Here is a 27,762-nt window from a genome sequence, read left to right as displayed (position 1 = left end):
ATCAAGATTCGTGACCAGTTCTAAGGTAAAGGTAGTATTGATTTTTATATTTCAAACCCTGTCAGCTTAAGACCCAGCTACTTGGGAGTTGGATCTTTGGCATGATTTCTTATTCTCATCGGAAGGATGACTAGGGACTGGAATGGTCCAAAATTAGGCCTAAAAAAATTACGTAACTTAAATCTGTTGGAACAGTGTCTGCATTTCTATTTTTTTCTTCTGTTTTCCTGAGGGCATTTGCCATGAAGTCTGATTTATATATTTTTTTAATTTTTTTTTCTTCCCCATTGCATATTCTTGTATGAGTTATAGCTGGCAACTTTTCCTCCTGTGCTAGATGTAGGATTGTGACTGCTTGAGAGGTTTATAAATCCTACATCCTCTCTTCAGGTGCCATTATGGTGCCATGTGTAGCTACAAGAAAAAGGCTACTGGACTGTTGGGTGTATTAACATTGTCTGTTCTCTGATGATAAACACTGCATACTGTTTCTTATTTGGGGAATGCAAAAGTTTAATAACTATGATGGATGCTGTTATAGCCATTCCATCCCAGAAAGATACTTTTTTTTTTGCTTGTTTTTTCCCCAAGTTCTCTTTTTTTTTTTTTCTTTTTTTTTTTTTTCTGTTGATCTCTGTCCATGCTAGAATCCTCAAATATGTTTGAGGATAAACTCTGTTAAGGAAAGTGTACTATAGTGGTTGCAATAAGGGTGATAGAAGACTTTAAATTTCTACATCATGTCATAACTAACTCCCTGACTTAGCACCGTGGTGCTTCTGAGACAAAGAACTTGTATACAGAATACCAGTTTTCTTTCCCAGAGTTGTTGAGAAAGCCAGTGTTAAAAAATTGAGCATAATTTTTCTGACATTGGCCTCAATACACTAACTACTGTTAAAGTGGTGCTGGGAGGATTGTGCTGTGGAGTCCTGGAGCATCCAGTCATTGTCAGAGAGACAAAATGATCTGGCTCTTATTTTCACAATAGGTTTAACATGGCATGCCTCCTTGGCATTGCCAAAAAGGTCCTATTGAAAAGTTTGGATTTTTTAAGATTTCTAGGAGATGTATTGGCTTATTTGGAACTTTTAATTATCATAGGAGGTCCTTTACTTAATTAGTTGAAGATGGTTGCCAGTAAGCGAGTGTTTAATTTATGCTTGTTTTTAATCGTTGGATGCCACCACAGTTGGGGCTGCGTAAAAATACATAGTACATAAAATATGAATTAAAACAAGTGAATAATTATTAACTACATCACCCTAAAGGCAGGCAGCATTTTAATATCAGAGTCTAGTAATGGTGCATGAATTAAGAAGGATTAATTTTTCTGAGACAGTTCAGAAGTATTTAGCCTTTATTATGCCCTTATTTAAAATGCCTCATATAATACATCTCAGTATTTTACATAATTTAAGGTTTTATAAAACATGTTGTTCTTTCTCTATTAGGTTCTTCAACATGCTGAAACTCTCCTAAGATCCTAGATCTGCAAATCATAGTCTTTCCAAACAGGTCATTTGTTCTTTGGCTTTGTGTTGGTAATCTGTAGTATCAGTGTCTGTTATGGATCAGCATCCTCAGTTAGGGAAGTGCTTTGTCTATGGAAACATAAATATACTTAGATATTTAGGTAGGTGTTTAGTTACATTCCACAACTGCCAGAACACCACACCTACCAGGTTAGGGTGTCATGGAAAATGCTTATATTCTCTTCTGTACAGTACTATTTCATTTAATTGGGCAGCAAAGGTGCAGCAGAAAGTGACGTCTGCTCCACCTGCAGCCAAATCAGAAAGACAAGTCTGTGTTGTTCTGTGTTCTTAGGAAACAGAAAGTATGCATGAACTATATGCACTTTTTAGGACACATAGTGAAACTGGTTCAGCAGTGAGGCTGCTGACTGACATCAGCAAAGTATTTCACAATATGTGTAATTTTGAATGAATTTCTAGTGAGTGTTCAATTGGAGTTAACTATGTAGCTAAAAAATAAGGGGACATTTCTAGATTTGGCTCAGATTTTTTTTTTTTTTCAGGAAGCTGGTATTACCAAAAAGTGAGGCCCTTATTTCTCTGAGTGTATTGTAGCAGATAGTGTAAATGATGTGATAATGTGCCTGAGTAGGTACCAGGATTTTCTTATTTAAGAAACTGAGGAATGGAAGAAGATGTAGGGAAAAGGTAGAAGATTCCTAGGAAGAAAAATGAAATATAACTCTTACCAACTGTAGAAGTTCCACAAGAGAGTAGAAATTGTATTACCATATTAATGCCATTATTAAGTCTTTGATAAATGCTTTACATATGAGTATTAACACAAGATACCCAGAATTCATGCTATTACCAGAGCACAGAAACACCATCTCAGCCTCCTGACTGCATCTGTCGGTGTATCCTTTGATCCTGCTTTGTAACATATCTCCTGTTTCAGTTCTGGATTTCTGGGCCTATCCTCTACAGAGTCTTCCAACTCTAACAGATTATTTCAAAATATGTGGTAGCTTTGTGATGTGAACAAACATCTACTGGGATCAGGTTCTTTAAAGTATGTATGAATAGTAAATTAGTTAGATGGAGCTCTTGTATGCCTGAAAAGTGTTTCAGTTCCCTCAGCATGTGAGCTTTATCTACATTAGAAAGCAAATCACAATCAAAGAGCCTTAGATAGGCTTTATATTTTGACCTTGGGCAAGTCGCTAAGGCCCTCCGTGGCTTGGTTTGAAGCTTATATTCATGCATGTGGAAAATGCTAATGTTTTGTGCACCAAGATGTACATTCGTCAGTTGGTTTCTCTGTTTCAAAACATGTGAATCCCTGTCTGGACATTTTATCCCTATCTGCTGCTTCAGTAGCAGAAGTTCTTTTTCAGTTTACAGCACAAAGGTCCTGAATTTTGCCTCTCTACTTAAGGAGAACTCTCATCGGGTTTTAATCTTGGCTATAACAGCTTCTGTGACCCTGGAGTTCACAGTCTGCCTCCGTTTTTTGGCTATGAATGCTTCTTTTTCTCCTATGGGAAAAGCAGTATACTTTTTTTTTTTTTTTTTTTCCTGGAAAAGAATTGTATGACCTAAGAGGCTTTGTTTTATATGAACTTTCTCACTCTTAAATCTATAGCTGAGGATTTTGTGCATAGTTTTGCAATACGTGGGGTATTATAAGGTGATAAAACTACTGAACCCATCTGATGGTCCCCCAGGACCTTCTACTCCAAGGCTCTGTAGGATTTCTTGACTTTAGGAAGTGGTTATGCTGCTCTTTTCTGTGTCTTTCTGTCTGTCTTTCTGTCTGTCCCCTCATCCCCCAGTGTTTCTAATAGCAATTATTCTTTTTCGAAATGGGACTTCTAGAATACGAAAATTCCTTCTCTGCTGCAGGGATAAAGGCACATTGGTCTGCAAGCTTTGCTTAGGTGGCTTCACCAATCCCAGAGGCAAGCCAGCCTTCTGCTGGACTGCAACTCAAACATTTGAAAGAGCCAAACCCAAAGATAAGTACCCAAAAGGAACATAGGAATCCACTTTTCTTAACATCTCTGTCAGGAAGCAGAAGAAGCATGTGGCTCCTCGTCTTCACAGGGTACAGAGGACAAATAGTTTGGGCATAATGAAAGGATGGGACTGACAAAGCTGTTAGGCAACTCCTAAAGGTGGCAGTATGGGTGATGCAAGACTTTCCTTTTCTTTAAAAAGAAAATTTTAAAATTGATTTCTTTAAAATCCCTTTCTGATTTTTCTAGAGAACATTAGTAGAAATACACATGTTCCATCCCTTCCAAGAGGGCTACTGGTTAGGAACTCCAAGATTTACAGAGGTGAGTAGTTCTGTCTCTGAAGATGGTGTTTCCTGCATTTAAATAGGAATGGTGACTGCTATTTGCATCAGGTTTCTTTTGGCTGAAGTTCTCATCTGTTCCTAAAAAATAAAACAAACAGACAAAAGGGGGTTATTGTAATTTATTAAGTTACTTATAGGGTTAATCAAGAACATTTGTTGAAATGATGTGTCCTGTTCCATCTCTGCCTACACAGACTTCCTGGAATTTCTGGTTTAGCATCTTGACCTTTTCCCCTGTCTTTTAAGCCTTTCAAATATTCGTCTTCAGTTGAGTACAGTTTTTAAAATTTCTGCTATACTTGTCTCAGCTGTGTCAGTGCACAAAGGAAATAATCCTTGATCTTTCTGGAGAGCCTATCCCAGCTAAGAAGATAAGTTTTGTCTGGGATCAAGTGTTCAGTCTGCAACTGTCCAAATGAGCTGATTGGTGACATCGTGCCTTCTCTGAGACTTGTTTCATATAGTCATTGCTTTCCTTATTAGCCTCTTATAATTCCTCTGCCTCTCAGCTCTGCTTAATTTTATGTTGGCTTTTCAGTCATTTCTTCTAGCTTTTCTTCTGACTCCAGGAACATCATCTAATTTGAGCAAAAGTACTGTTTTGTATTTGCTCAATGCATTTGGAACACAATTTTTATTGACTGGAAAAAAATAATGGACAGAGAATAAATTATAAGACATGGTGCTCTCTTTCATCGGTACCTCAAAACACTTGATGAACAGTTGTTTGTTTGCTTGAAACCAGAGATGATTTGTATTTCTTTTTTCTCACTAGGCAATGTGTACTGATGTGTTTTAAACAGCAGAAAAATAAGTATAGTCCTGTGAAATAATACCGTTGTGCATAAAGGAGAAGTTTGCGTAGTTATTTGTGTTTTGCCGAGGTAAACAGTGGACTTTCTTACACTTTTTTTTTCACTGAATAGAAGATTTATTTTAATTATTCTACCTTAACTTGGATTGTCAGTTTAAATTCACCTGCTGAGTGCTATCAGCTTGTGATGGCATCTGTATTCATGCTTGAAGACGTCCATATTCATTACTGGATTTCCTTAGCTTAACAAAGCTTGGAATTAAATGCAACCCACAAAGCAAGCATTTATCATTCTGAGATGCATTGAAAGCTAGTGCTGCTAAAGGAAAGTATTGTTTCAGGCATTAACAGTCCAGTCTGATTATGGAACTCTGTCTCTTTCTGATGGGAACCACTGCAAGAACTACATCATTACCATCTGTGTCCTCAGCAGAGACTTCATATCTGAACATTTAGCATTTCAAAAATCGTACAGATGTTGATATTGCATTATTCATTTAGTAAGAGACTGCCACAGCTGTGTACTTTCCTGTATGTTCTTTCAAACAATCTGGCAGCAGACTCTAATTTGAGCAGTGCAGGATACAGACCACAGTTTTGATGGGTATTACTCTGGTATACATGAATTTCCCCTATCTGGCAAACTTACGTCTCTGAGGAAGCAAAAAAAAACATTGTCATTGCACGTCAGAAATTCCAGTAGTCCAATGACGATTTAATGGGTTGAAAATGAACATGCCTTGTGTACACCTGGCAGGTCTTGTGGTACTGAAAGTACTTAAGAGAACCCTTTTAAAGCTATACATCAGCTTGTCAATCAATAGATTGATGGAGTGGAAGAAATGGAGTAACAAAGAAAGCCAAAGAACCGGTGAAAGAAAAGGAAGGAGTAAAAAGGGGGGAGGGAGAAAGAAATGGAAGAGAACATGAAATGCACTGCATGTGCAAACCTGAAAAGAAGGAAGCAAATCGGGGCACCAAAAAAATTAGAACTCAAGCTGAGCAAATATGTGGCAAGGTATGGAAAAACTTTAAATACAATCTGAGTTAGCTACTTGAAAATATGTCAGATCTAGAACTGATTTCTAAAATATTTCCAGAGAGTAACTGGTTAATAATACCCTGTTTCTGCTGTGATTGCACACCAGGAAGTAAAGGGGATTGGAATTCAAATTGCCAATGTCCATTAAGTAAGATTCTTTCCAAGGAATCTGCACAAAAGAGAACAAAGCTCTGTTTATTTCTACTTATAGAAACTGATATTGCAAGTTATTCAATTGCTTGAAAGCAATTTGTTTTCATAGCTTTTGACTGGGCAGTCAAATCCTGAGAAACTTCACAAACTTCACTAAAAATACTTTAAATCCACAACAGTGAATCTGAAAGTGAAAGGTGACGTCATCTCATTGATGTCTTCTGGAAATTGGGTTGGTGCTTTATGAATTTTAGGGAGTTGGCTCTCCTTTCTCTTCACTAGTTAAATGTTAATCTTAAAAAAATAATAAATTCACACATGAACATTGGGTGATTCTTTTGCATAATTTGTGCAAAGAAAGATCAAAGTAAGAACTTCCCCATCTCATCATTCTGGTTCTCACCGAGTGATAGCAATTATAATCAACATTCAAAACACAATGAAAGGATAAGTCAGGGTGGTCATCTCTGTTGCTGACATCTACACTAACTGTCTCAACTTGGAAAATATTTATCCCATCTAACATGGCAAAGTAGCAGCTTTTGTTTGACAAACACAGGATAGACAGATTGTAGGAATGTTAATTCTGCAGGCAAGGGATTTGCAAGGAAATGCCCACAGCTTTTTATCTGTGTTACTGCCTCAAGTTGTTCTTCATTTTATCTTTCCTACCACAAGTAACCAACGAGGCAGAGGAGAGCCATCTTAGTACAAAGCAGTAACTGTTTAGTCTTCAAGGCATATTGTCCTAGCTCCCCCAGAAGGATTGGAGGCCTTTTTTCCCCCCACATAGTGGTATTTCCCTTATTCCTCTTTATTTTTTAAAATATATGTATATAATACATGTATAATATATATATATAATATATATAAATTTGTCTTGTTCTTAGGGGAACTGCTGGTTGCCTGGACATGTTCTACAGTCTGATAGGTTGTTTATTCCTGGACCAGAAAGAAGGAATTTCTCAATGGACAAGACACATTCATGTTCACTTGTTCTTTTCAGCTCTACCACAGCAGCGGGTTGCATAGGCAGTTCAAGAGGAAAGGTTGAGACTGTGTGCTTTTAAATTTCATTCACTCCAGGGGAATGCCACTGGTTTTCTCAACCAGTATCTGACAAGATGAAGACCCCTGAGCTATTAATGTCACTGAATCCTTGTTCTGAGACTCTAGAAAAAGCTCAGCATCATCATCCTACACTTTTGTGCAAATTTTATAGTTTTTCTCCCTCCATGGTCTCTATGTGGACTGGACGCTTTAAATAGTTGTGATGGTTACAGAGGAGGACTTCACTCTTTCACATCTCTTTACTGCTCCTTTGGGATTAGTTCAATAAAGCTTCCACCTGTCAGATGCAATCTATTTCACTTGGCAGTGTCTTGCTTGTCTAGAGCAATTTAACATCTTTTTGGACAGGTGTAAGAAAACTCCTTTACAGCACCCTGGAACAGCCAAGCCAGGAGAGTTCAGTTCACATGAAGAGGAAGAATAGTTGGTCAATAGTAGCATGGAATGTTTTTATAAATCAACAGTGCTTTCAACTTTAACTCCCTGTCTGATTTGGATTAACCAGGTGGAATACAAAAGGGTGACAAAAATTATTAGTGGCATTCTGTATTACTGAATACAGACAACAATACTTAGTTATGTTTAGAGGACTGGGATTGTTGTAGTGATGGAAAATTGGTTATTCATTTCTGATGCAAGAATACATTCAAATTTTAAATGGAAATTTAAAACAAGTAAGAGGAATCACACCTTAAACAATACATTGAATGTCAAACTCATTGCCAGGAAATATTAAGACCATTCTTGGGAAAGACTGGTCATTTATAACAATAACAGGAAAACTGATAGTAACTTGCGCTATTTTAAGTATGATTCCATATCGATTATAATTGACAGTGACTTGTACTATAAGCATGATTTCAAATCAACTATATAGGGTGTATAATCTTAGTTCTGAGGGCTAGTTGCATAATTTTCCTATGGAACAAGGTATTTCTTCATTAACTATTTAGTTTTTGATAACATCCATTAAGGCAATGGTTGCTGCTTGAAACAGATATTGGACAATGCTGAATAGGAGACAAAGTAGGAGTAGTATAATATGGAACATGCACTTGCTTTCTTATTTATAACCTGTCAAATGAATTCTTTACAAAGGAAAAATGGTCTAATTTAAAGTAGTTCCTTCCTTTTTCTATAGTAGAAAAATAATAAGACATTTAAGCTTAAAGTTTATAACTAAAGGTCTTACTTTGTAAAGAACTTGTTGCTATTGTTCCTGAAAACAAAATTGTATTTTTTCCATAATTTAAAATCTAATCTATGAAGAATTACAATTGCAAACATAAATATTGAGTTTTGTTTGTCATTCAGAGAGCATGCTCATTTACCACCACCAATGTTATTGAGCTACAAACTTTTTAATATACCCTACAGAACATGATCTGTAAACAAATGTGAAAATAAAAATATGAAATTAGATTATGTTTAACATCTTTCCATCATGCTCTTCTAAAACTAATTTTTACTTCCTTCTTCTGTTGTTTTTTTTTTAACTTTTTTTCTACCCTGATTTTTAATGTTTTCCCCTTGTCCTTAGCCATCCGTGATTCTTTGATGAAGTCTAATTTTACCAGCATTTTGTGCAGTAACTTTTGCTGAGTTTTATTAACCAGAAGTGTACTTTGATCTTTTCTTTACATGTCCATACTTCTCAACATCAAACAGCAAAAATCCTGGAAACCCTAGCAGTAAAAGAAAAAAAGAAAAAAAAATGTTTTAAGTGGCCATTGAAATTCAGGGGGCAAATTCAGTTTTTACTTGTGACATTATGAGAAATCAAAAGTTTCAGAGCCTAAAGACAGCAGAGGTAGAGGCTAGGATATAATATCTTTGATACCCTTTGTGCTTATAGGACATGGGGAAAATGATCTGATGCTACTTAAGCAAGAAGACCTCAGACAACAGCAAAGTAAAACTGCCAGACAGGGGACTGTGCAAAATTGATGAGTATATCCACCCATTCTTATAAAAACCCCACAAGCACTTATTTCTCAATAAGCAAATTGCAAAGGACATAGTTCCACAAAGGGATCTGTGTAGAGATCTAGCCACATAAATGTTTGCAAGTTTTGTGTTCAAGTTGTCTTCCTTTCTGTCTGTTTCATCCATTTTCAAACTGTCACTGCTTTTTCAAAAAACATACTGCTTGTATATGAATCATATTGGCCAGAAACTTGAGGGCAACTGTGGGGATAAAGAACCTTGAGTTTTCTGGGAATATCATTAGTTTAATATATAATATGATGAAATGGCCCCTATCTAGTTTTTCTTAAAAACTGGAGTCCTTCCTAATTGTTTTAGAAAGATTATATTAAAAACTGATATTCTTTCAGACCATCAGATTTTCTGAGGCTATTATTTCTTGAAGTTACTTTACTCTTGCAACAGGACTTAGCACTATGGGTAAGATTCTCAGCTGGTTTAAATTGCTGTAGCTTCACTAAAAGTAACAAAACTGTGCCAATTAAAAAGATGCTATGAATGTGGTTAGGGCTCTTACAGCTACACTAAGGCACATGCTCTCGTTATTATTTATATTGTAGTCTCTCCTAGGAGCTGTGCTTATTACCAGGCCCCACTGTGCTAGAGCAATGTACAAAGAACAGACAACAACTCCAGCGTAATGAGAAGTGGCACTTTCTTTTGTACCTTGGTGACTAGGTAGCATGAGTGCTGTGCTAGATTTTCTGCGAATGGCTGTTTGCTTCTCTAAAATAATTAATCTCATTCCTGTTTCTGCCTCACTGAGGTGTGCTCTGTGTAGAAGTTCTCACGCTCTGTGTGAATTCTGTAGGAAAACACTTCAAAAGCAGTTTAGAGGGAAGAGAAAGAGCTCTTCATTTCCACAGCTTGTTTAGAAAATGCTTAGTCGTGTTTAATAAATTCTTCCTTGCTTTGAGATTTTATAAGTAGAAGTTGCCTAATTCCTTTAGTAATACCATGCAGTATCTGGCTATGTATAATTTTCTTGGAAATAGCTGTGGACTACAAATTCTCCAGCAAAGTTTGCCCCTTCTGTATGTAGTTACCCAAGCCACTTCTCCATAGAGAAATCTCCATGCAGTAAGAAAAGTGGGGAGATATGCTCTTGAAAGTAACAGCTTTGTTTTTGTGTATAGTTCTTTGGGTCTGCATCTACCCCAATGCTTTCTTTCATTCTATTGCTAACACTGGAAGGATATTCTCTTTCAGTTTTTATTTTTCAGAAAATATATGCTGCTTTTCTTCATAAATGACCAAAATGTTCCAGACCTCATATTTCTTTTCCATTATGTGTAAAAATAAGTCCATAAATACTAGATGAAATTTCTTGTGCTCTTGGTTGTTTCATTTATAAAAAGTGCATACAATTTGACCACCTTGCAAGGAACTATCTGACATGTTTTCAGAATTATAAAGTAAGGAAAATTGTCAGGAGTTGACAAAAACTGCATAGCTCATGGCACTGATCCCCATGTGAGACAACACTTGGTTGTTCCTACAGTCTGTAGCAACACTTGAAAATCTTTCAGGCGCTACATATGCAGCATCTCTTCACTTTTCTGCATGCATTAGAGAGTCTTTTGCTTGTGGAAAACATTCCTAGTTGGAACTGTCAGAGATATTTTTTTAAGACTTTTTTTTTTTTTTTTAAATTGGCATATCTTGTTAGCTGCAATAGAAACATTAAGCCTTTTTTTCTTAACTATAAGCAACTTGCAGCAGAGAGAGGTACCTTGTGCTAGTGGACCAGGCCCATCACCTCCTTAGACATGAGAAGCAAGTGAAAATATAGCTAATCATGTCATTGTCCCCTTGTGTAAGTGGGTCAAAGGGAAAAAAAAAAGAAAAGCATCCCTTACTTAGTAAAAGAATGTAGTCAGAAAGTCAGAATAGCAGGTGTTAGAATAAGCTATACTGGAATATATGACAAGGCACGTAGAAGAATATACAGCATTTTCTCAAACAATTAATAATGTCTTCCTCAAGTTTAGGCTCTGAAAAGCAACTTGTGTGGAACTTTACCTTGGACTACATACAATGTCTCACTGAAGTCACAGTTTTGTATTTGTAATATTTGTGTATTTTCTTGAAGCAGGACTTAAAGACCTTGCCTTCATGAACACTATATTTCCCCAAGATTTTTCTTTTAAAATAAAAAAGAAAAATTACATTAATGAAATATTCAACCCAAAATCTTCTTGCTGCAGTTTCAGATTGTAATAAATGTACTTGGTTTTAATAAAAATAGTAAAGCTTTTGTAGTTCCATAAGATTTCAATTATAAATTAACACTAAATGGAATGTTAAAGTTCGAGTAGATTATGTTGTTTGAACTTAATGGCTCAGACCTGTGGCTGCTGGTAAGGAACACACAAGGCAACTTGGGTGAAGGGTACTCAAGGATGTCTTTCAGCATTTCTTAACAAGCTGCTTCTCCATACAGGACAGGTGACCTAGAAAACTACCTGCTAATAGCTCTTACAGTATTTGCAGCTGACAGATTGGTGGTTGATTTCATGACTGTGTGCTGCCTGTGGTTTAGGCTGATCAGATCTCTTTTCATCTATATTGTGAGAGCAATTTCACAGAAACTTATTGGTAGGAGATACCCATGACCTCAAAAAATCAGTGAGTGTAATTAGTCAACATTCATGCTATTCCAGCTACTTCAAGCCAGTAAGTTTTTGTTTGTTTGTTTGTTTTTAATACCATTTTTTTTTTTAATTTCCTTGCACACCAGGTTTTCACAGGTAGTCTGTGTCAGGTTGTCTTTAAGACAATGTAGGGCTGTGAATGATTGGGTCATGTATCTATTTAGAGAAGAAATACAAAAAGAATTAATATTCATCATCAGAATTACATAAAAGGAAATCACTGTTTAACTTCTCTACTTACGTTCATTTATTTCCTCATGTGTCTTATATTAAACACGCCTTTGTTAGTCGCTGGTGTTATCTTTAAATAAATAAATAAATAAGTTTATTAGAACACTAATGCTGTCTTATTCATGAAATATATCTCCTTCTCCCACTCTTTTTTTCCCTCTTTTTCCCATCCTGAGTAATTCTGTGGTTGATTTGTTCAAAATGAAGTTCACAGGAATCAGCAAAGTGCATACACACAGTATTTCACAGGTGAATGTACTGTAGGTAGAATTATTTCTATTCCTCACATGATGTAGTCTTTGTGCAATTTGCTGTCAGCTTGAAGTTATTAGCATTTTAAAAATAGATATTATCTAGCCAAAAAAAAAATCCATTTACCAACAATTTCATGTTGATAACTGTATTTAATTGCTAATGACAACTTACTGTTCCTATTTTTTTTTCTAAATTCAGGGTAGTGTATGGCTCTGTCAAGCCCTCAAACTTAAATGTTCTTTTAACATTTTGCTCAGGTAGCCCTCTGGCAGGGAGGAAAAAAAAAAAGGATATGGTCAGAGGGCTGCAAATGTGTGTAGTTCTTATTTTTGCATTTTCTCTAGATTACTTCAGTGAAGTAGGAGATTTTGATTCTAATTCTTGCAAGAACAACTTATAACATTAAACTGTCTGAAAACTTTGGATTTTGGAAATTCATCATGGAAAGAGTGTCACCTGTCTTGTCCCCCTGAGTTTCGATAATGCTTTTTACAACCACTCACAAGTATGATCTAAGTGGAGACTGAAGCTTGGACTTTTGTCTGGGAGCAACATGAGTGTGTACTCCCTATTAAAGATGTTCTGTAGTACTTAGTAACTCTAATCAGAAGTCAGAACAGATACAACAATTAGAAGCCTCGGATTAGATTCACCTCTAGGGAAATTTTGAATAGTTCTGGTAAGGTAATGGTACATGCCTCTCATCTCTGCTTAGCCCAGTCTTGTTGCCTCTTTGTACATACATATTCTTGACCCTAGAGGACACTCCCTCATAGATCTAAACTGAGAGAAAGCTGCATCAGAAAAGGTTGTCCCATGCTTCCATGCTAATTAAGGTCTTTGCATACAAAGTTTTGCTGTTTAAGAAGGGAGTGATGTCCATAGTTTACTTCAACGTGAAATCAAAATGAAGGATTTAACCTTCTCAAGGATGCTTAATAGTCTTCTGATATGCCAACATAAATCTATTCATCAGATATTTTCTATTTTGACTCATTTTGTTACCATGAGAAACATAGCGATAAAGGTTTAAAGTATTTTTTGTAACTTTCTTTATTATCAGTATCAGTTACTTTATTAAAATGAAAATACATGTGTTTCCTGTAGTTTCTGTGACAGGAAAGCCTTTCATTGACACTGCAGGGTTGACTAGAAGGGAAAATTGGATGCAGAATTTATTCTGAGGACAGTTAATAAAATGGGGTTCTGTTGCATTTAGAAATGGAGGATTCTCTGAGGAAGTAACTCTATAGAGCAGGTACAATGTTGATTTTTTTTTTCTTGTGAAGAAAAAACAAAACAAAAACAAACAAAAAAAAAAACCACCACATTTTGTGGAGGAATTTTGCCATCCAGAAATATCAACGTGCCTTTATGCCTACATTTGAGGTTCACTCCAGCATATTAGACCATGTCTCCAATATTCTGTGCTTACAATGATGTGGATATATACTTTTCACTGGAAATTTTACTGATGCTTCAGTGGGGGCTAGATCCTTGTGTTCTGTGTAAGACTTTCCTAGCCTTGGTGCTGTATCAATTTGCACAAGTATAACACTTGGGAAATGCAAGTGATATTTCCATGAAGCTGAAATTCTTTTTCCTATTAATATTACAGTTGAATCCTAAACACTGAAGCAGTATTATGAAACAATGAACTATCTATTACTATTTTGTTTCAGAAAGTAATTTATATGGTGTTATACTTCAGTATATTATGTTCAGGATGTAAATATTTACAGTTTATTTCTAGTATATTTTAGTCACATTTTTCTCAGTGACGTGTGAAGCTCTAACATTTCAGGGATCTGCATGTGTAGTGCAAGGTAAATACACTTTGAATATTCAACGTGGTCATTTCCAATCTCCAAGAAGTCTTTAACCTTGTCACGGATGAATACTTTACATAAGGCATAGCTTCTCCAACACAAAACCTTTCTAACCTTTATGAAGGCTCCCTGGGGACTTGTGTTGGGTGTTTGCTTGGCTTGCTTTGACTCCACTCAGGATTTTTACAGCCCCTGTCTCTGCGCATAACTGTTAATTGGGTCAGGAACGGAGCAGCAACTGCTTTTCAGGTTTTTAGTACATAAGTGTTAACATGAGGATGCTTCAGCATATAAATCTTTGTGCAGTGAAGTCTTACAGTCCTGGATTAGTGATAAAGACTTTGGGAAGTAACTCTGTAGGCAGTGAAGCCTGACCAGTGCCTGAAGATTTATGGGCTGATGGGAGATGTTAGACCTTTGAACAACCAAGTATTTCCATTAATCAGACCATGGCTAATCAAGGTATGATTACCCTGAAACATGCAAATTGTACAGCCAATAGATCAAATTTGATACAGAATCCCAAATAGAGGGATGGCATCATGTGCATAGATTCAAACACCTACCCAAATCCCAAAGTCAATAGCAAATTTTAGGGAGTCCGGTCTCATACTCTATCTTCTCAGTCACAATCAACAATCTCACTCAGCATTGTATCAGCTAGCTATTGGTTTTTTCTTTTAATCTGCTTAGCTGATGAAGTTTGGGCTGTGTCACATAAGTAGGACAAATAACAAACTTTAGCCTGCTGGAACTTGGATGTACCTTGTCTGTGGATGAATGAAGAGAGAGGTTTTTATAATGCTGGAATTACATCAAAATAAAACCAGTATTTTATTTACTAATAGAATAAGTAGTGCTACAGGCATCACTGAATGTTTCATAAGGAAAGTGAAGGTTATGTGAATTTTAATGTTCTGCATAGAATGAAGGTCATAAACTGCTAAATGTTTTTTTAGTTAGTTATCTCATTGTTTTATGCAGATTCTAATGAAAATTTGAATACCCTTACAGGCAAATGCTCTATATGCTGTCAGCTCCCAGATATTTTCTCTTTAATTTTTATTTTCTTTTGATTGGTGGGGGAATTGGAGAATTGTTTCTCTTCAGTAACATTGTCTTCCAAATCTAATCCTGGGATACAAAATGGCTGTTTTTACTCATTCTAATATTTTCAGTATACTAAACAGTTACTGATGCTTTCTAGAAACACTCTCTGCGTCTCAGAGATATTTAGGATCATAAAATAAATGTCTCTGAAAAGGAGCAGTCTTATAATTTGCAACTTTCCCAGTTCTGTTTCAATGTTATTCTGAAATCTCTCTGAAGGCCTGCTTCTATGCCACCCAGCTCAATAAAAACTTTCTCAATAAGACCAGTGAGTGTAGGATCAGACTATTAAATGCACGTCTACACTACCAAATTCAAATACCTATGGTATCCCATTATTAAAACTTACTGATGAGCCTCAAATATGTTTTTCTTGCTTCCTCTCCTACCCCCTGCAATCTGCATGTTTTTAAACCAGAGAATCTCAGGTATAATGTCATATGTACACCTTTCTATTACTACATTGTATACCATACTTAAAAAAAAAAAAAAAAAAAGGAATTCTGTTGTTGCCCTACTTACAATATTCTATTGCTAATGAAAATAGGCAGTTATAAATATTGTGTCCTTTGAATCATTAGTAAGTTTGGTTTTAGTGCTCGTCAGGCAATCTTGTTAAAAGACTAAAGTCAAATTGTCCTTTTTGTGCTAGGCTTGTTTTCCATAAATTGCCAGAAAACAATTTATTCAGTCTGTCTTTTTTCCAGTAATTGATTATGTGGATATTATTTATCGTACTGCTGCAAGCACATCTTTGCATAAATTGGATGTGCTTTATCATTCTCTGCTACATTGTATTTACAAATGCTCTATTTTCTGCTCATCATTGACGACTTTATTCCATGGTAAACTTGTCTTCATTAGAAGGGCTTAAGCATTAGTGTTCATTTATCAGCAAGGGAATTTGGAGAAAAGCCCCACTGTGTTTTCTATCTTTAGCAAATTCTTTTCCCCAGCAAATGTGCTTTCAAATCCTATAGCTGTTTTTCTCAATATGAAAATTCAATAAATAGGAAGAATGATTTTCCTCCTAGCCCCACCACCCTGTAGGTATTCTTTTAACTGGTATACAAGTGATTTCAGTTTAACAGTTTAAATAAAAGATCCAATACAGTAAGGGAGTGCACAATGCCTGGCAATTTTTCTCAAGTCTTAATGACTATGTTCATCAGGTCATCCCTGTTAAAGAGAAGTTCTCAGATTAGCAATTTACTCGGTTAAAGGAAGAGTTGACTGGGTATCTACACTGTTTATTGTCTTTTTCCTAGTCATGAATACTGACAACACATGATGTTTCAGAATTTGACTGAGTCCAGGGAATGCATTCATTTTCTGGCATGGAAAAAAACTTTCCCCTTTATAGCCTTTTTCTTCATAGCTAAGAAAGGAGTATTTTGTCCTTGCTTTAGTGAGATGTAATTACAGTAATTCATCTGCAGTCAAAAAATTTCAGGTTTGAAAATCTCATCTGTGTGCTTGCACAGGCATAAAAGTTATGTTAAAACATAAAAGCTGATATTAGCGTGAACAAGGCCTCAACTTCCTGTTGAGTGCTAGGCATTTCCTACTTCCTCTGGAATTAGCAGGATCTGAAAGTGCTCATAAACTCACAAATCCAAACCCTCAAATCTGAAATCATAGTCCTCTACTGCTTCTTTCTGCATGATAATGGTGGACACAGCTGCAATCCTTTTTTTGCTTGAGAGAAAGTGTGTGCAATGCCAGCACAATCCTAGTTCCCAGTACCAAGAAGTCTGAGGGAAAGTAGCAGGAGAATCAATGTGTCATTCACTATGTTGAAACATTTAAATAGTTGAAACTACTATTTTTGGCTGTATGACACCTCCTGTATGGAAGCAGGGAGGAGGAAATGGAGCTCCCTAGCCTGATCATTTAAACTTGATGTGCACACATGCATGTATGAGATAAAGAGGTCTTATTTTAGAAGTATATTATCATCAGATAATAGAATACTACCTTTTATTTTATTTTATTTTTCAGAATAAGAAATATTGTCTGATAAAAATGTCTATTGAACTTCTAAAGGAAATAGGCATTGCTCTGTAGCAACCAGTTATGTGGCTATCTGCTGTCGAAATAACAAGGCTTGAGTGTTTGTGTATTCTCTGACATTTTGTACATTCAAATGAGACACCACAGTTAGCCAATTTGTGAAGCTGCCCTTGGGGGTGATAATTCACCATGTGCATTGCATATGGAACTATCTTAAAATTCTTTTTTAAAGACCACTGGTAATCACCTTGACAGTTGTGCTCATGGATATGTACATTTGGTCACTAATATCGGCATTTATTTGCAGCAGACTTTGGGGAATCCACAATCATTCTGAAATCCTCTTTCTAAGGAGAAAAAACTCCAAAAACTAAACCACCAAACATTTATAGGTCACTTTTAAAATAACACAGATGCAAAATGTATGTAATATATACAGATTTGTATAGGTGTAGATATTTGTAACATATAGGAAATTTCTGCATATATATATATTATACTTATTATGTTTTCCTGCATGTCCTATAGGATGTCTATACATATGCTTCTTTTTATATAAATGGCATTTTTTTTGGTGGGTGCTCAGTTGCTGCTGTTGCAGGGCTCTGATAAGTTTTTTTCTGAGACATCTCCCCTTCTCCCCCTTGCTGTTTCAATTATTTTTCCATTTCATATAAAAATGTATTTCATCTGATATGAATATGGAACCCATGTAGCTAAATTTTGGTTTCTACAAGGAATGATTGCTTGCTTGAATGTTCACAGGAAGAGAAACTAAAAGGGGCCCAAGCATAGCTGGAATGAATTAAGATTTAAATTTCAGCAGGCATTCATTGAAGGCTTCTTTTTCTTTGAAGGTATTCAATTCTTCTGATAGTAAAGGATTCACCTAGCTCACGATTTGTAAAGCGCTGTCTGGACTTTATTGCTAATTGTAAGTCACCGTGCAGGCTCACCAGCTGTACAACGAAAAATGAAGTCCGCTACCATACATCATCTCTTTGCATCCCCTTCCTCAGGGCTTGCTTTATTTCCAAAACCTCAAATGCCAAACCAGAACAAATCTACTCAAACTGCTCAGTAATAATCACCCAAGCCCCTTCCAGCCTCAGCTGGCTGGCAGAGGACATCATGCACCCTCATTTTATGAGATTTTCTTTTGTACCAACCTTCTCATTTCTTTTACAACATCATCAAAAACACCATTACCTGTACAATAACCCCTTACATGCGAGATTGTCTTTAGACCACAACGCACTGTTCTTTTCCAACATCCATGTATGCCAACTTACCATGTTTTCTTAAATATAACCCACATTCAAGAAAAAAATGAGATCACTAAATAGAATCAATACTTCAGAGTAGGGCCTTTTATAACGTGAAACTCCAATGACTACTGTTGAGGAAGAAAGTGGCAATACATGAAATTGCTGGTAAACAGTGAAACTTGGAGTAACTTTTGCCTTGATTAATTGATATATCACTACTTGCGGTGATTTTGAATGGCAGTTTTTTTTTTGTTGTGTTTTTAAAGATAACTTGTATGTCATCATGTTATTAGTTGTATTTCTCTTACTGCACTAGACGTAAATGAACTTAAGACTGGGATGTTCTATGGATACTATCCAACTGGAGAAAACAAATGCACATAGTTACATATATATTTATACTTATGAAATGTGTGATAAACAGAATACTGAATATGATGTATAAGCCTTTATTTTTCTGTGGGCATATGAATCTGTTGCATATTTATAAATTAAAGCAATAGGTATGTCTAAGCTCAGTGTGGGTGCTTTTGCCATTTCCTGCTTCCCAATGAGAAGCACTATTTGAAAGAGAGAGATCCAGTGTCCAGAAACATGTACTTTTACTGGGTAGAAGAAATAAGACATTAAAACTATATAAAAGGGTTATAAAATATTTTCCAATTAGTGAGCAAAACTCCTAGCAGCACAGCAGCTGGTACCAGCTTCCTCCAAACCATTGTATCTCCATCCTAAGAGGGGGAAGTTGTGTTTCACTAGGTGGCAGTTACTGTGGTCTATATAGAGACAGATTTCCTAACGTGCAGTGTTGGCTATTTGTTCCTCCGTTCCTATCATCTCTGGTCTTGGATAGTCTTTTGGATTTCTTTCTGAACCCTACAGCAAATTTGAATTTAGAAGGGGTCACAAGAGGTTCACGGACAGAAACCGACCAGGAAACCTTTTTGTCCTGAAGGTTTGCTTTCTGCCTAGGAAGGGGAAACTTGCTGCAGTATTTTTAAAACATTGATGGATCATGTGAGTAGCTTTAGAGCAGAGCTACATGGTCGGTCAGTTAGATGACAGTATACAGCCTGCACAAATAAAATTCTCTTGGAATTTTATCTGCCTCTATAGCAGCTGAGCAAATATCAGAGAAGTTGAACTTGTACACCATAACTGGTAATCTAATTTCTTCCAACAAACCATTTTCATTTAGCTGGAAGGTCAATGCAGAAAAGGCTAACAACAGTGTGCTATGAGTATGCTGTAAATAAAAGGCAACAGCTTACAAGATATGTAAACTGCAATGGAGGATTTTGTGATGATCTATTGTCAGTACAGCATGTAAAACCTGATACCGTTGCACTTATCATCAGCAGTTTAATTGTCTCTGTAAGCAGCAAAAATCCATAGACAAAAAAACCTGTTCTCAAAGAAAACCTCTGAAAATGGAAATCTAAAGAAAGATTGTCAGGTAGAAAATTTAGGCCTGAAAAAAAGATTAAGACAATGAATAAAATTAAACTGAAAAAATGATTAAATCTTGATAACTAGCCAAAAAGGGAGCTACCATATGACTCTTACTGCCATAAACCATTTAACTCATATATTCAGGATGCAGGTCTATTAGAGACATTAACAAAACTCTCGCTGACTAAATCAGGTCTTTCATTCCAGTCTGAAACCGAGATTGTGGTCATTCCCTTTGCCTTCTTTCTCTTTACCTACATGAGTGATTTTCAAATCCTGTTGTGAAATGCTTTCAGCAGTATTTATCAGTAGAGAAAATGGAGACTATGCAACTCACCTGTGCCTCCCAAAGCAGAGGTGGAAGGGGAGAGCTCTGTGGCTGACGCAACTTAATTCAGCCTTTGAGCTTCTTGATTGCACTGTAATGTCAATAAGATGGTTCTGGGACCTGAGGACTGCAAAAGAATAATGGTTGTATGGCTTTGCCATTCCATCTATGCCCCTGTTTGGGGAAAGGAAAAGGTCTGTCTGCCCTGGGATAAGTTTGGAGAAGGAGTGAGAAGATCAATTGGTATGTAACTGCATTGCAGCGTTAATTTTATTTGCAACATTTTTCTATAACCGGCATTGGGTTAGTTTTATACACATGATATTTTTGTCATGATATTACATGTAATATTGTGTATGAAACACAGCATATGCCTGAGATGGTGGCCTAGCAGGATTTGAGTTGCCAGTATGTTCACTGCCACTAAATTAAACCTCTGTTGGAAATCTTGTCAAAACAAAGCAACTAGAATTAACTGTTTTGAAAATGACAGTGTGATCACATAAGAGTACGTGGCCTATTGATTTAAAGAGGAGCACAGTTAGGTGCAGTGATGGCAGATTAAGGACATTTTGATAAAGCAAGAAGAAAAGAAGATAAGGAAAACAAGAAAATGTAGTTAAATATGCTGTAAAACAGATTTCCTTCTGTTGTCCTATTTTACTAATAGCATCTAGTCCACAAGCAAATTTTCACATGCTCCCCTTGGCAAATTTGGTGCCTGTTATGGACTGACACTCAAAGCTGGGTAGGTTTCAAAACTGATCAGGAGGAGTATACATGGTATGGGAGAGCTCAGCCCTGCATTGTCCCGTTCCAGTGTCTCTGGCAGGTTTTGGAACTCAGCAGAGTCAGGTCCAGGAGAAGGGGCTAGAGTTTTCTGTAAATTTCAGAGATCACTGTTGAACAGCAGGGAGTCCTCACATGGGACTGTGTGGCAGGAACTGAATCTCTGGTGAATACCTTGCTGCAGCTACAATTTTAATGAAAATTGAAAGCTTAAGTGCCACTGCCTTCCATATCACTTTTCCTCTAAAATGATTTATTGACCACTTATACATGATACATTCTCCTGTCATGAATAACACACTATATATTTATTTTCATGAATAATGGCTACCATTTTAATTGATAGCTTCAGACAAAGAAGTAGATTTATTTCCATGATGAGTAAAACTGCTCTCTATATACAGCCTGTATAAATTATTTTATTATGTATTTCAGTTTTCCTTTTGCAAGCCAGTATGTTGTATGTTCCTAATCTTAACAGAAATCAATCAAATGAGATCTAATACATCACTAACCAGCAGCTCCTATAAAGTACACTAGGACATTTTTCTATAATGTTTTTAAAATTTGTCTTAAATGGTTTTGCCAGGAGCTTTTACTGAACCAAGAAGCTTTTGACTTGGCTGATATATCTGTCTGTAAGGTGTCTATTTCATTCCCTGTTATCATATTTGTCTTTTACTGACATTCTACCTGTATACATACAACATCTCTATTAATTTACTGAAATAAAGCACCTGAATTACTTCCCCCTTCCCCTCCTTTTTAAGGTAAACATTTTAAATTTGTCTGTGTTTATAGTCAAATGTTGATTCCTGCAATGCATGAGCTTGTATGGGCAGATGTATTTTGCATTCATTCCTGAGTGTGACACCAAACACCTGAAGTCAAGCCTATGAAGGATTCTCAGTGAAGAAGGTGATCACAGTTCAAAACTGAAATCCCCATTACTAGCAAATGATCTCATTCCAATATTAATGTTCAAGCCAATACGTGCTGTGTGCTCACAAATATGCCTCAATTGTATGCTGCTGAACTAAAGATCTGTTAAAGGAATAGAACTGCATGCATTCTTGTGTATAGTATGAAAACCCAAATCTTGCTGAGAAACATTTGGAGATGAAATTAAAATGTTATGGAGCATGCACTATCTGTCTTTGTTAAAATAAGCAAACAAACAGAAATTCCTAAACAAATTGCATTGGAATGCATTGACCCAAATATCTTTGTAATACATTCACCTAATTTTAGAGAACTATTATTTATTCTTTAAAGTTAGGATTGATACAGTTCTCTTTTCCTCTTCAGTAAGGATTTACTGATCCTAGCCTGACTGGAGTTTTGTAAGGCATTACTTCAATCCCTATGTAAACATTCTTATATAAGGGATTTTTCATCTGTTCAGAAATTCCAGAAAGATGCACCAATAATGGAACTTTGGGACTATGGCATTTTGATACTTTTCAATATGCTAAGAGATTGCTAACGGGGACAAGATCAGATATAATGAGTAAAGGACAGAGGAAAGAGTTTGTGAATGCACTGTAAATGAAGGGATCCAAATGTAATTTCCTAAAAATGAATTTCAAAATGGGACATAGGTTTTGCCAAAGATGGGTAGAATACATAGAAGAGGAAAATATGCTTGGGTCTTGAGTAAGACACTTTGCCAGCTACTTCATCAATTAACTAAATTCTGAATGGCAATAACATTTGGAGCCAGGTTCTACTTTACATTCCTATTCATAAAGCACTCTGAGTCTTTTAGTTGAAAGACACTGTTGTGGAATAGGATATTAGCAATGTAATGTATCAAGATGTTTTAATCACAAGTTATTGCTTACAAATCTGGCATTCATGCCAGATGTGCTGTATAATGGATATATGGCAATTTAGCATTTACTGTACATTACTTACAATGTTGTCTTTGCTTTTATATATATTTTCTTTGCTAAAGCTATGCTATTTGAAAGAAAATTCAAATACAAGATGTTATATGAATTTGAATAGCTTTTATCTATGTCTGCCTTAACATGCAATTCCTTTTCTCACTCTAAAATAAATAAGCCATTTCTTTGGGAAAACAGACATGATTGCTAGAAACTGTCATTTGCTATTTTGTTTCTTAAGCTATTTAAATCAAGATACATTTTAATAAAATACTGCAGTCAATTAAATTCAGCTGCTTAGCTAAAGTAAAGACTGATGAAAGTCGATCAAAAGACACCACACTCACTGCAGGGAGGTAAGTAAAGCAATAAAGAACTAGACCTAAAGCTACATAGTTCTTTTTGTTAGGTAACAACAAAGTCATTTGCATTATTCATTTCACCCTAGGGAAAAAAAAAAAAAAAACGCAACCAAACACCCCCCAAACTAACACATGAATAGATTGAAAGGACTAGGTGGAATCTGTCTGGCAAACAAAGCAAACGTAAAGTAAGCGAAGCAAAGAAAGCAAAATCAAATATAACAATGCTACCTAGGTGAGTAAAAGAAATATAAAAGCATTCTAGAAATATCTAGAGAGAACGGAAAGCGAGCAGTGAATAGTAACAAAGAGATTGTATATGAGAAGACTCCAAGATGGATGAAAAAAATGTTAAAAAGCTACTTTTTATTAATTTTCAATATAAAGGAAAAATATGAAAGTGATGAAAAAAAAAGATGAAAAGATGAAATATTATGTAGGAAGACAGAAAATTCTTAGAAACGATGGGCCGGATTTTAGCTTAACTTGCACACAAGGGCCCTATTTTCTGCCTTCTTTCTCATGTTGAATAATGCTTCTATTGCAAGTAGCCCCCTGGCTACTCAACAAAATGGAAAAAAGGAAGTGCCAGATAGTATCAGGATGACACACGTAGTTACAAAGTATAATGCAAGCACACTTGAGGGCATCCTACAGAATCTCTTGCTAAAACATTCTTCTATGGAAATCTGAGTAACATTAGCTGAAATGAGTATCTGTGCAAATTAAATTATGTTTTTCCTTAGTTCAAGTCCATTGTATTTGAAATAGAAGACACTGCAGTGCATGATGCCTTTTGTATTGCTTAGCACCACGAAAAAATATGGAGAGTATGCTTTAGGATGTTAATGACAGCTAAATGAAGCACAGTCTATGTGTTCATTTAGATCCTACTCAGAATATTCTTATTTTTAACAAAATGAGTAAATACAAATACCAGAATAGTACAAAAGCATATCTTATAAAAATGATGCAGATGCATACATCTTCACTCCCATATATATATATATATATTTCATACTTGTTGAGGCCTTGATTATTAATTGGAGATCATATATTTGATACTTGTTGAGGCCTTGATTATTAATTGGAGATCATCTTGTTGAAACAAAAATGAGGGAAACCATAAATGTATTACTTGGAGTTGTATGTCCTATCTTGGGAAGATAGCTATATCTTACTAAATAAAAGCTTTAGTGAGAACTGTTGTTATTGTCTGATTGATACACATAGTGGAGGATATGAAATTTGCCTAAAATATAAAATGTTTTGACAGCACCTCACTTTGGCATTTTTGGATCAACTGGATTTTTCATTTTAAAATAACATCTATAAATTAAAATAATTCAAATACAAGGAAGTGAAAAGTTTATAAAAGTTCCAAACAAAATGTTTACATTTAATCTGAAAAGAATGTTTGATTGACCTGAAACATTTCTTTTTTAATATCATTTCATAAAACATTTATACATTTTGGATTTAAATTAAGTTTGTAATGGGAAAAGAAAATCCTTGTGGTATTTCAAGAAATAAAAATTGAGTTAGTATAAAACTGCTCTTGTATAAGGCCATTGAGTAGATAAATTAATAAAAAAAATTTGAAGCAGACACTACTCAGCGTTAATGAATATGACTATTCAATAAAAAAAAAACAATACAAAAATCAGAAGAAAAGATTTTCCTTTCCTTTTGGGGGATTGGACTAGATGATCTTTCAAGGTCCCTTCCAATCCCTAACATTCAGTGATTCTGTGATTCCTTTAACTTCACATTTGTAGTCTCCTTGCTCCTTCAGTCAGTCAAGGAACTTCATGATATCATGAGATCCCTTCTTGCACAAGAAGCTTAGAAAACATACCTCTACAATTCCTACAACACACACATGGATATAGAGATAGATATACATATAGCATTACTGTAAGTCTGTCAGGGTCCATTACTTTCTGACCAGGTTCTTCCAGGTATTCCACATGTGGAAGGGGAAATGTTTAATATCATATTTACTTATTGGAAGATATTTGATGCTATATAGGATTTTTGATTTTGCAGAGTCACACAAAATGTACTGAAATCATAGTACAAATGTAAGTCACACTTAGCAAAATTTCAGCAATTGCAATATACAGTTCAATCTCAATACCAATGTAATGCCTAGTACCAGTCTCTCACCATCATGACAGTGGACATCCACTTTCTCCAGGAAGGACCATGTGGGTTGAGGCCCCAAAGTTCAAAGCTTTCTTCAAAATTCTTCTGCTGGCTGTTCTTCTGGTTGTACTCTGTGTTGGGCTGAGCCCCACCCATGCCGGTCTGGCTAATGCAGGGAGACATTCACACCACCAATTTATCCAGTCAACTGTGATATAGCCACTTGATCTCCTTAGTTGACATAGCTGTTTAATCTAAAACAACGGCCACCCTCTGCTCCCCTTTTTGTTGAGATGTAGTGAGCCTCCTTGCATCAGCTGTGGTCAGTTACATGCTGCATTATTCTTCATGGGCACAATGCCTTGTCCATTTCTTCTAAGCCTTGTTACATTGTTGGGGGTTATTGGTCAATCAGAAAGACGGCTGGAAGATCTTTTGACCATTTCTTGGATTCCAAGTCCAGATCTACAGTAACTACCAAAGGTGAAGATATAGGATAGTATCAAGTAGGATTTGCTCAGTCTTGGATTTCTTTTGATTATAGGAGCAGTTGTTTGTTTTGCACTGATACTTTTCATCCTAAGAGGCCTAATGATTTCTAATTCATGTTAGAGTAATTCAGCTACACTCTGCATGGGGTATATGGAAGAATGGTAGCTGTTGAAAAAGCTTCAGCTACAGTCTTGCTTTTATTTTTCATTTATACTGATCTGCATGCATCCAAAAAAAAAATTTGAAACACTTAAAGGAAAGTTTGTTGATAGTGAATGTTAAAACATGTTACTGTGCAATATTATTTTGCCCCAAAATGGTATGCTATTTTGTGCTGTAGATTGAATGTACCTGTGGATATGAATGAGGCATGCAAACATATCTACCACAGCTGAACAGATTCATGTACATATGAAGCATGGCAATTTGAGAAAGCTAACATTTGGGAAGAAATTAATAACAAACTGGTAAATGGATATCATTAAAAGCAGTCTCTGTAACCCACTTGGTTAAAAGAGGAGATTGACAAATAGGTTTTGTCTATGTATTTCAAAAAAGAGGTCACACTGTGAATAACACTCACAGATGATTTATATTGACAGATAACAAAACTGACTCAATGCCTGTGATTTTAAATAAGAGGATGCACTTTTGTCCCTAAGGCTTAGGACTGATCCTGACCTGATTTCCTGTATCAATAAAAACTTCACATAACAGAATAAAAACTTCAGATAACAGATTTTAAAATGTGAAATTGATAAAAGTGAAGCCTAACTAGAATGTTTGCTGATTTTTTGATGTGTTAATGCATAAAAAAAAGGTGCAACTAGGTTAAAAGACTTACATGCTTTTTAAAAAAAAGGGAGGTGGGGAGAAAACCTAGTCAGATGTATGCAAGATTTTCTGCATACGCAGGTCATGGAATTTCATTAAAAGATTCCACAACAGGACATTACCTCTGCAGAGGCTATGGGCTGTTGCTTGATTTTAACACTTAGAAATTGAGAGTGTGCATACTCTTAAGCAAATAATTCCAAGGGCCTCCTTGCCTTTTCTGGTAGAAATACACAGGCTTGTTCAGTTTAAACTTCCAGTCTTTAAATTTTGGCATGCTATGGAGTCTGCTACTGTCAAAAATCATATCCATGTTTAGGTCTCTGCAGATCAGGACCAATTCATCTGGTATCCTTCTCTTTGTTAACCAAAATAATCACTCATTCTAAAATAGATTTTCTAGATCTTGGATAATTCTTGTGAGACTTTTCTGAACTCTTTCCAGTATGTCAACAGTCTCTCTAAGTGAAAGATAAAGACTTTAAATTTGAGCAATGTAATTGGTCTCCAAAGGAAACAGACTAAGGTATTAGCACTAGTCAATAAATGAGGAAATGTGTATTTTAGGAATGTCAGGCACATGGCTTTCAGAGAGGCGGTTGCAATTAGATACTGTCAGAGAAGAAAAAGAAATCCAGTATGATCTGTGTTCTGAAGTCTTCACAGAGAGTTTGCTGTGTAACCCATGAGAACAAATGGGACTCCTTCAGCTGACTTGAGGATCTTTGGATTAGGCCCTCAGGGGATCAGAAGTTTATACATAAAGTTAGGGCAACAAGTGAGGACTTTGCCAAACTCTGTTGAGAACAGAAATTTGCATACTGGTCTTTCACTGCTTATGAAAGCTCTGAAGATGGGTAACAATAATGCTAAAAGGATTAAAAGGTTTAAATACATGGGAAACCTGAAGTATCCATATGCATGCAGTTTTAAAAGGAGAAGGCCTAAGAGATACACAACAGCTCTGTAAATTCCTTACAGTAACTAATATACCTTCCTACAGTGTCTCTGGGAATAATGTCACCTCAACTTATTAAAATACACTATACATACAAAGGAAACAATGTGGTGTGTGCTCTAATGCACAGCCACTGCCCTTTTTATGAGAAAATTCCTCCCCTTCCTTCTTTTAATCTATTTCTCAGTTGGCTCACTTTCCTGTTTTCTTTTCAACTCAGCTCAGCGCTTTGCAATCTAGT

The 27,762-nt window shown here is 35.9% G+C and overlaps 2 long non-coding RNA genes across 4 annotated transcripts; one reads left to right on the top strand and one right to left on the bottom strand.

Annotated features, from left to right (window-relative positions):
- On the top strand, positions 1 to 8,288 carry LOC310898482. Of its 2 annotated transcripts, none has more exons than XR_014583328.1 (4): positions 1 to 25; positions 3,746 to 3,820; positions 4,619 to 4,727; positions 6,743 to 8,288. It is a non-coding gene; the product is annotated as an uncharacterized lncRNA (long non-coding RNA). The 2 variants fall into 2 exon arrangements; XR_014583329.1 differs by lacking the exon at positions 1 to 25 and adding an exon at positions 1,317 to 1,518.
- On the bottom strand, positions 2,550 to 26,402 carry LOC310898483. 2 transcript variants are annotated; one of them, XR_014583330.1, is made up of 3 exons: positions 25,259 to 26,402; positions 11,805 to 11,864; positions 2,550 to 3,921 (listed from the first exon to the last, which is right to left on the bottom strand). It is a non-coding gene; the product is annotated as an uncharacterized lncRNA (long non-coding RNA). The 2 variants fall into 2 exon arrangements; XR_014583331.1 differs by lacking the exon at positions 2,550 to 3,921 and adding an exon at positions 8,526 to 8,608.
- Between the last annotated feature and the right edge of the window lie 1,360 nt (positions 26,403 to 27,762).

Source organism: Anser anser (assembly GCF_964211835.1).
Source record: "Anser anser genome assembly, chromosome: 4".
Taxonomy (NCBI): Eukaryota; Metazoa; Chordata; class Aves; order Anseriformes; family Anatidae; genus Anser; species Anser anser.
Note: the sequence above shows the minus strand (reverse complement) of the source record. Positions and strands in the feature narration are given on the sequence as shown.